This window comes from Anser brachyrhynchus, assembly GCF_964034855.1.
Source record: "Anser brachyrhynchus genome assembly, chromosome: Z".
NCBI classification, from domain to species: domain Eukaryota; kingdom Metazoa; phylum Chordata; class Aves; order Anseriformes; family Anatidae; genus Anser; species Anser brachyrhynchus.
In genome coordinates this window covers 65,012,567-65,023,167 of record NC_137697.1, presented here as the reverse complement: position 1 = coordinate 65,023,167, position 10,601 = coordinate 65,012,567, and positions in this window count along the sequence as shown.

Below are 10,601 nucleotides of genomic sequence, written 5' to 3'. Positions count from 1 at the left end.
CACAGCTACAGAGCAACTCATTCCTACAAATAAGGGCCTTAAATTATCACAGGCCTGCCAAAAAGAGACTGAGAAAAAAAAATGCAAATGTCCCTTAAACTTCCAGGAAGGTTATTATAAATTAGCTCTTTGACTGCTATTGAATCGGACTCTGTCTATGTAAGAGATTTGATATCCTGCAAAATAGAGTAATTTAGGGTTAGCGTGTCTTTAATTTCAGATATTTCGGTCTTTATACCACATAGACTTATTTATAACATTAGAAAATTTTATGGGTATGGAGAGCTTTCTGCTACTGTAAAGTATCTTTCCCTAAGCAGTCCTTTGACAACCATTTGTTGTTAAAAATAAAGTGACAAAAAAGATTGTTTTTCTACATACCATTTTTTTTTTGTTTTTTTTGTTTGTTTGTTTTTCAGTGTTTCCTCTCTTTTCATTTTAGGCATGTTTCCTGCTTAAATATTTTGCTATCTTGACTACTTTGGTTAAAAAAACAACATAAAATTATGCATTCTCCTTACTCACTTTTAGTTCGACACAGTAATAACATCAAAATGACTTGCATAGTGATTTTATTTTTCTTGCAAATATAGCTTATTTTCTTTCAGGATCTATAACAGCATAAAAGGATTTTTAAACATGCGGAGAGAGTGACATTTGACAACTCTCAGATGTTACAGTCACGAAAGTTGTAAGAGGATGACTCTGTGTTACTCTCATTTTGCTTAACTAATGTGCTGGAAATGATTTTTGTTGTGCAGTGTATCAGTTTGACACATAGGAGAATTAACTCAAGCCATATTTATTGTGCTTTCTGGAGTAATCTAGTAGTGAACCTTTGCCATTACCAGCCAGCATAAGTGACTTCTCTGGGATCTGTGAAGCACTGAAGGGTGAAATTCACTGCTCTGAGAAAACTAACAGGAACCCCTCACTTCAGGGCTCAGCACAGCACTTGAAGATATTTAAGGCTTGGGTCAGTGATGTGAGTAAGAGTAAATTTTACCCTTTGTGTGGACAACTGTCGATCAGAAATCTAATCATCTCAGCAATGAGACAGGTAACTAACTATGAATGAGGAAGCAAAAAGGTATAGCAGGTTCAGGAATATACGAGAGGGGGAAAAACTACCATCTGATTAGCCCTTATTTGGAGGGGGGGAGAGGAAGGAACAACACTTTAAAAGGAAAAATAACAAGAATGCCCAAAGCTCTTCAGCATATGAGTACAGCAAATAACTCACAATCTACATTACTCATGACCATGAGAAGATAGGCATAAAGTATGCCTTTATTATTTTTAGCAGTACCTACTGGAAACAGAGAAGATTTTATTGTACCTAAGTGACCAGGACTGTTGTTCTTGCCCTTATTACTATTATTATTTGATTTAACATGTTTTGCAGTCCTAGCAATAGATAAAAATAGAGGAAATAATTTTCTTCATCTGAATACTGTGACCATGCCTCTAACATTTGTTTTATTACGGTCCATGTCTGGTGTCTAGAAAATTTTCTGTACAGGGATAACTTACTGTGTAATTTATTATAAATTCAGAAAAGTTTCCGATGTAAGTCTACAGATTAAATTTAGTTGACTCCCTGAGAAATAAGATCATAGAATCATAAAATGGTTTGGGTTGGAAGGGCCTTAAAGATCATTTATTTCCAGCCCCCAGCCATGAGCTCAGGTTGCCCAGGGCCTCATGTCACCTGGTCTTGAACACCTTCAAGGATGGGACATCCACAACCTTTCTGGGCAACCTGTGCCTCACCACCCTCTGGGTGAAGAATTTCCCCCTAACCTCTAATCTAAATCTCCCCTCTTTTACTTTAAAACCATTCGCCCTTATCCTGTCAATATCTGATTGAGCAAAGAGTTGCTCTCCGTCTTTTTTATAAGTTCCCTTCAAGTACTGAAAAGTCTCAGTGAAGTCACCCTGGAGGCTTCTCTTCTGTAGGCTGAACAGCCCCAGCTCTCTCAGCCTTTCTTCACAGGAGAGGTGTTCCAGCCCCTTGATCATCTTTGTGGTCCTCCTCTGGACCCACTCTAACAGATCAACATCATTCTTGGAAGATAAACATGAAGGAAGAGTCTTCTCCAGTTACATCAAAGGAGAGTCATCCTAGGTGCCTCATTTGTGTTCTCTGAGTCCAAATAAATGAAGAAATCTTCACTCCAGTAAGGTCTATAAATTAGATATGAATTGAGTGGATGTGTTCTTGCTGCATTATTTTGAAATTTTGCTTTCCTTAAAACACCTGAAAAGAGTGAGGTGCCCTGAAAACAGCAATGCCAAGATCCCTATCACAAGCCCTGAAGGGAAAAACAAACAAACAAACAAAATTAAACAGGTAAACCTCATTCCCCAAGCCAGAAACTAGGTCTGAAAACTCATGGTGGTTCATCACAAAAGACATGAACATCAGCTGTCCTCTAAGACTATACCTCATGTCTCCACTTTTCTATTTTGTTGCCTTTTTTTTTCAAGTTTGGAAACAAGAAATAAAAGTATAGCTTTTTACTTAGGTGAAGGTGTATATGATTTTATCTAGGACTTTTGCTTATAAAAAGGATGAATTCTTGTTGACTGGAATGAATTGTTTCTCCAGAAGCAATGACACAAAGCAGCAAGGAACATGCAAACCCTAGGGGACTGCACTCCTGGAATCTCAGAAGGTAGGATGGGCAGATGGGTTGGGTGTTTGTGCCTGGGTGTTTCCTGCCATACCGAGAGAAACCTCTCTTGGAAGACATAAATCAATGTCTGTCTACGTAAGGGAAGAGCAACAGGCAGACCCAGCTGACTGCACTTGTTCTGGGTTTTCACAGAATTGGAAAGACTTAAAACAGAAAAATACCTACCCATTAAAATATTTTTTTCTGTATCTATAAAGGAGTTTATGGGAAAAAAAAAAAAAAAAAAGATAAGGTAGAAGGAGTAAGTTTTGTGTGTGTGCATATATATATAAAAACGAGGCAGTGATTATGTGGATATTAAACGGGTGCCTACATCATAGAAGGAGCAACAGTGCCAAAATCTCCTGCACGAAGCACACTGAGATGGTGCTCTGTTCCATTATAGGTTTTGAAGGGGACAGTGATGTTTAATAGGTTGCCTGTTTTTCTACTTCAGTCCAGCAACATTCAAGCATCTGCCTAGGACCTTCATTGAATGGAAAATTTCAGCCTGGTTAATTTACATCTTTAGCTAGAAAACACAAACTGAAAAGCAAGCTTTCACCAGACTGTTCATTCCTAAGTATTGCTAGAAAAATGTTTTGAAAGAAAAACAAATAAATGACTACAATAACAACAACAACAAAAACTTGAAAAACAAGTAATGCGGAAAAAAATTTTTTTGAAAAATCACACAAATGTTAGGAAGTCAATCAGAAGGGGATTCCCTTTATATTACAGGAACTCAACTTGTAATGAAACCTGTATGACATTGCCCTCCAGGCTCAAAAGCGACACACCTGTAGTAATAAACTATGAGACAACACTACTGCTAAGCACTTGTATAATCCAGGAAGAGTAAAACTTTCAATAGACATTGATGGAAGAGGCCTGGATATTGACTAAAATGGATGAGGGGTCATATATGCCAAATGAGAATCTGCAAGTAAAATGAGAAAAACGAGCTAAGATTAAATCAGAGCCAGACAAAGATGGAATAGCATGTTACCCCTAGCAATCCTGGAGAATAGGCTGTTTATGAGCAATGGGAAGAGTATAAACACCCGGAAGGATATTTCAAAGTAGCAACTAAATACAACATCTAAAAGATTCTCTATAAGAAGTCAAGATGTGTAGCAACCACAGAAAGAGAAAAGTTTAAAATACCAACAAAAACACTGTGGCAAGATACATGGTATCTAAATAGTAAGTGAGATGCAAGTATGAAAAATGAGACTGCCATTTAGCTATCACTGTGGTGCACGTGGGTAACAGGGCTGTGCCTCTGTGCCTATCCAGTGCAACAGAGTTGTCAATTTGGGGGTGACCCAGGAGTTCCACAGTGGGTATCAGCAGAGGTGAGACAACTGACTGGCTGGATACAATGCACCCACTTGGAACTGAGTGACTGACTTGACTCCTGGCCACCTTCACAATTAGCTAGTTGAGTTGTTAGGGCAGGAACCCTCCAGGTGGTAATTATGGGTGATAGTAGAGACTCCTCCAGGTTGTTTAACATCCAGTCTAAATGATGACTTCCAGACTCTCCCCTCAGTGGACCCTGCTACAAAACTGATTAGTTTGCACAGAAGTAAAACGCTTTAAGTAGTCATTTGAAACTATTGCTGTTAATACAAAAATGATGCAAAGCCACTATCAGCTGGAGTATACGTACTGATGCAGGCAGAGGTTTAGGACATATCCCCTAATCCAGCTGAAGACTACCCTGCAGGGGTCCTTACAGCAGAGACTCTTGTTGACACCCACACAGTGACCGCTCATCTTATTTGGGAGATTTAATTCCTCATATAAGCATTATGCTATGCCAAAATCCCAATAAAATAAATTTCTTTTCTGTTTGCTGGTTTGTTTTAAATTAAAATAACACAGTCCATGAGGATCTGTAGAACAAAACTGAACTCTGGACTGTAGAATCCAAAGTATGATGGGCTACCTTTCTAATGTGTTAGGCACTTTGGTTCAGGTTGATAAATGGAAGTACTTGAAAGAAGCTTAGTGTTTAGGAGCACGAGTTACACTCTCGTAAAAAGAAAGCCTCTTCCTTACCACAAATTTCTGACAAAGTCAAGAACCACTGTTGAGAGTATATATAGTCCTTAGGTATGCACAAGGAAGAGGCCTTAAGAGCACACTGAGGTCATCTTATCTAGTGAAAGGAATCTAAAGTGGAGACATTATAGTATTTCCATGTAATAGAAAAAGGTGTCATAATAATGCTTTTAGACAGGAATGTTGAAACAAAGTATAAGCAACAAAAACAACTAAGTTACATAACAGACATAAGACTTCACTATAAATGCAAGATAAATTCAAGGTGACACCGTTCAGAGATAAAAACTGAGCTGGTGAAGTTCCATTAGAGCTGAGTAGAGAGTAGAAAACCTTGTCCTTATACAAAGCTGAACTGGCAAATGAAATTCTAATGCATCTCATTCTTGCATAATTGAAACACCTATCAGTAAAATATCCAAATGCAGTCAACAGAAAATGAAGGAGAAACAGGTAAAAAAACAAAGCAAGAAAAAGCAGACAAAAGCCATCATGAGGATCTTAGACAAGAAAAATGCATCCTGTAGCAGTGTATCCGGACTCTGCAACAATTTGATGCCAAGATAAAAGTCCAAATAAATGTCAGTATCCACAATGCCAGATTCCCACAGAGCTGGCTGGAGGAACAGAGGCACAGCACAGCAAAGAAGATAAGATCTGAGAGCAGGTGCTAAAACGAAAAACAGATACTGGGGTCTCAGCTTGCCACTGAGCTGCTGTTTAAGCTCAGGTGTTTTCATTTCACTTCTATTTGTTCTTCTACCTTTTCTCAGTCTCATCTTCCGAATTTATAAGCCAATGGCTGCATATTCAGCTCCCAACACAATGGGTGCTCAAAAGCTGAGTAAGGCCCATGCATGTTTATTATCTCTAAAGAGGAAGCCATTCTCATACAACACAAATGTTGTTTGGTGCAGCGTTCTGTTTCTCATGCACAAAGAAGAGGGTGTCTGCACTGAAGTCTGCAATCTGTGCAGCAGAGGTGCCATCAGGAAGTTCACAGGGGAACAGCTTCCCTCACAACCCTCTTGAAAGACGGCTACGGCCCAGCTTGAAAGCAACATCTGTTCTGCATGCATCAAAACACAGCTTATACGGCAGGGGTGATATGAAACAAATAGAGGAACTGGAGAAATGGAGTGACACAAGTGAGCTCCGGGGAACTCAGGATAGACATCCTTATGAAAGGGCACAGAACCCACATTTCACCATCAACATATTATTTTAGTTTTCCAAACCATCTCAAAAAGGGGGAGATGAAATTCTTTCTTTGCCAATAATTATTCAAGCATTATGCTTGAGGGAAAACAAAATATAACAGCTTTCTTCATATATTTAAAGGAATAGTGGATAAAGGAGAAACACAATATAATTTATTTGGACTTCCAACAGGCATTCACAAACTCCCTTGTGCAGTGGAATTCTTAAAGTGCTGTCATGGATTTGAAACTGCTGATGAAATTTGAATTCTACTGAAGTGAGAGGAGCTCTGTCATTGAATTCAGTAAAGCTATACTTTTAGCCAGAAAATCCCAGTGGGAATGCATGATCATTTTCCAACTTGGCAAAAACATTAGAATGCAGCAATCCATGTATCTCTAGGATAGGTTTTGTCCAGAATAGCTGTACATGTACAAATTAAACTCTGAAAGCAAGGGTAAGACTGAGAATGCCAGAAATACTGAAACGCCTGAAATAGCAACATGAAACAAGTTAGTCAATATTTGAGAAGACTTTGCAGAAGCTATCCCAGGGTAACAGAACAAATTTCAGTAATAAATGCAAGGTCACACCTTTTATGAGCACTGATCTGAACTACTGATCAGCGCTGCTTGACTCTATATTTACTAGAAAAAAAATAGGGGGGAGAAGAGACGGGGAAAGGCCTGTAATGTAACTAAACATTTATGAAAATTTTTGCAAAAGAGAAATTACTCAATTTCTGTTTGGACAGATGTCTGGGTTCATAAGCATCTCTTTGTTCAGGTTGCTCCTCCAGTTTGGTAGAAATAATACACCTGCACCCTCTCTGCTCCCAAGCTCAGTAATTAGACACTAAAACTGCAAAGCCAGAAAGTCAAATCAAAGTAAAAGAAACATATCTGTTAATAAACTTTCAGTGCAGCTTGTAACATTCACCTACTAAGAAAATGCAAACACAACTTTTAGAGATTTATAATTCAACAGTTTATGCAGATAAGGGTAAGGATTAGAGAGCAGACCAAAATGGTTAACATCATTTTGGTTATCTGCTATAGACCACATAAGGGGCAGAACAGGTCTTCTTCAGACAAATGGAGGAAGCCTGATGGTTCATACGCCTTGGTCTGCACAGGGAACTATATCCATACACCCTAATATTTGCAGAAGAAAAAACACATCAGGACACAAACAATCCAGAAGGTATTTTCCATGCACTGGTGGCAACCTCCTGAGGAGAAAATGAGGAGATATGCTCTACTGGACCTCCTACTTAAAAATGTAATGACTGGCTGGGGATTGAATGTTGGGGTGACCATAAGGTACCGAACTTTTGAAGCCTGAGAGTGAAAAGCAGCCAAAAGCAGGACCACAGCCCTGGATTTCAGAAAAGCAGCCATAGGCCTACTGCCTGTGTTCAGAGAGGTGCTTGGAAGAATGTTCTCAGATATGGCCATGGAGAGAAGAGGGGTCCATGAGATCTTTGAGACCTTGCCTATTAAAGGATCACCTCCTCCAAGAAAAGTTGATTGGAAGGCTGCAAGAATCCAAGGAGCTCCTGACTGAATTCAAACATAAAAAGAAGGTGTGCAAGACGTAGAAGCAGAGTACCTGACCTAGGAGGGATAGAGACACTGTCTGAGCTTACAGGGATGGGGTTGGGAAAGCCAGAGCCCATAAGGGGTTCAGTCTGGAGAGAGCCACAAAGAACAACAAGAAAATCTTATACAGGTACCTCAACAGCAAAAGGAAGGGTAGAAAACAGGTAGACCAGCTGCTTTATGGGACAGTGGACTTGCTGACAAAAGACACAGAAAAGGCCAACGTACTCATTTTTTATTTTTTTTCCCTTGGCCTTAACTGGTAAAAGCAGCCTCCAGAAATCCTACACCCCCGAGACCAGAGTCTGGAACAATGAAGACTTACCCTCAGTGGAGAGGGACCAAGTTAGGATGCACCTAAGCAAAGAAGGCATATACAAGTCCATGGAACCTGATTGCACCCGCATGTGCTGGAGCTGGTTGACATCATTGCATGTCCACTCTCAGTTATCTTTGAAAGGTGCTGGTGACTCAAGAAGTTCTTGAGGACAGAAAAAGACCAAATGTCATTCCTATCTTCAAGAAGGGCAAAAAAAAGGGATCTGGTGAACTAGAGGTCAGTCAGCCTGACTTCAACCTCAGGGAAGGTAGCCTAGCAGCTAAACTTAGAAGCCGTTTCTAAACACATGAAAGAAAAGAAGGTGATAAAGAGAAGGCAGCATGGATTTAGGAAAGGAAAATCCAACCTGATTGACTTTTGTAATTACAGGATTGACTCATTGAATGAGGAGAGAGGAGTTATTGTTGTCTGTCTGAACTTTAGTAAGGGAAACTTTGGGGAAAATTTTACATTGTCTCCTATAACATTCTCACTGACAGACTGATGAAGCATGGTCTAGATCAGAGGACATTGTATGGTCTAGATCAGAGGACACTGAGGTGGGTTGAAACCTAACTGGGCTGCTGGGTTCAAAGAGTTGCAATCAGTGTCACAAAGTCTAGTTTGTGACTACTGGACTACCTCAGGGGTCAATAGCTGTAGTGGGTTTATGTGGCAAGGTTTGGGTACCAGGAGGCTTCTGCGAAAAGAAACCAGAAGCTGCCCCATGTGAGATAAAGGGCCTGTCGCTGGCCAGAGTCAAGCAAACAAGCGATGTTTTTTGTGCCTCTGTGAGAGCAGATTTAAGAAATGAGAAAAAAAAAAAAAAAAAAACACCACTGCTGCAGAACAGCAACTGAGAGAGAGAAGAGTGAGAAAAAGCCTTGCACACACCAAGGTCAGTGCAGCAGGACGGCAGGAGGTGCTCCAGGCATGCAGCACAAGTTCCCCTGCGGCCTGTGGAGAGGTCCCTGGTGGAGCAGGCTGTCCCCCTGCAGCCCACGGGTCCCACACGGAGCAGATCTCCATGCTGCAGCCCGTGGAGGAGCCCCCGGTGGAGCAGGTGGATGTGGCCTGGAGGAGGCTGCGGCCCATGGAGAGACCCCGCAGGAGCAGGCCCCGGGCCGGAGCTGCAGCCCGTGGAGAGGAGCCCACGCAGGAGCAGGGGGTCTGGGGGGAGCTGCCGCCCGTGGGGGACCCGTGCTGGAGCAGTTTGCTCCTGGGGGATGGATGGACCCCGTGGTACGGAGCCATGTGGGAGCTGTTCTTGAAGAGCTGCTGCCTGTGGACAGACCCCGCAGGATCAGTTTGGGAAGGACCCCATGTGGAGCAGGGGCAGAGAGTGACCATGGAGTGGCAGAGACAAAGTGTCATGGGCTGACCACAACCCCCATTCCCCATTCCCCTGTGCTGCTCAGAGCGGGGAGGTGGAAGAGGGTGGATGGGGGGAAGGTGTTTTGGGGTTTCTTTCGTTTGTTTCTCACTTCTCTAGCTTGTTAGTAATAGGCAATAAATTTTACTATCTTCCTACTCTGAATCTGTTTTGCCTGTCACGATAACTGTTGAGTGATCTCCCTGTCCTTATCTCAACCCTTGAGCACTTTCCATTGTATTGTCTCCCCCTTTCCCTCTGAGGAGAAGGAGTGAGAGAGTAGCTGTGGTGGAGCTTGGCTGCCCACTCAAGTAAAAGCACCACAAAAGTGAATTCAAATACTGGAGAGAGTACAGCACAGGACTACAATGTGGAAAGATTGGGAGAACTGGAACTGTTCAGTCTGGAGAAGAGAAGGCTCAGAGGGCATTATCCACATGTGTAAGTACCTGATGGGGGATTTAAACCTGACAGAACCAGACTCTTCTTAGTGGTGCCCAGTGAGAGGACAAGAGGCAATGAGCACAAGCTGAAAGACATGAAATTCCATCCAAACATATGAACCACCCCGTCCCCCCTTTTTTTTTCCTTTTTTCTCCTTTTCTTTTTTTTTCTTCTTTTTTTTTTCTTTTCTTTTTTCTTTTTTTTTTTTTCTTTACCATGTGAGTGATTGAGTATTGGGAAAGATGCTCCAGCAAGTTTATGGAGTCTCCAGCCACAGAGATATTCAAACCCCAATTGGACTTTAAAGTCATATTTTAAAGCAAGGAAACACACACCAAAAAAAAAAAAAAAAAGCGTTCAACACTTTAATAAGTTCAACACTCCTTTTTACATTAGCAAAATGACCTACTTGACCTTAAACTTGTACACAGAAAAACCTGAGCTGTTGAGTTGAATCTATAGTAGATGGTTAAGCCTACAGCAGTGACCCAATACAGTAATTTTCTGTCCAAAACAGCAACTGAAAACTGGATCGTGTTTAAGCAAATGTTAAGCAACCTTTAACTGAAAGTTTTATCAGTAATAGTTTAAACTACTGAAAGCTAGCAATGCTCATTAAGTAGGTATACTAATAATATATGGGGAAAGTCCTCATTGTTGCTGCAAAATAACAAAGGCTATGCATATGAAATGCAAATGTTCCTTGGTGTCAATAGAGATTTCTTGCAACATTCAGGTATGGTTATTAAATGTGGATGTTGCTTAAACATATGAAAGAGTCTGTGTCACAAGTACCATGGTTCAAACATGCAAGTGCAGGAGAGCAAACACTTATGTTTGCCTCTCTTTCAGTCATCAGGACATCCATTGTTAGCAAGGAAATTTACAAGGACACAGCATCGCCCTCTCAGGAGAGT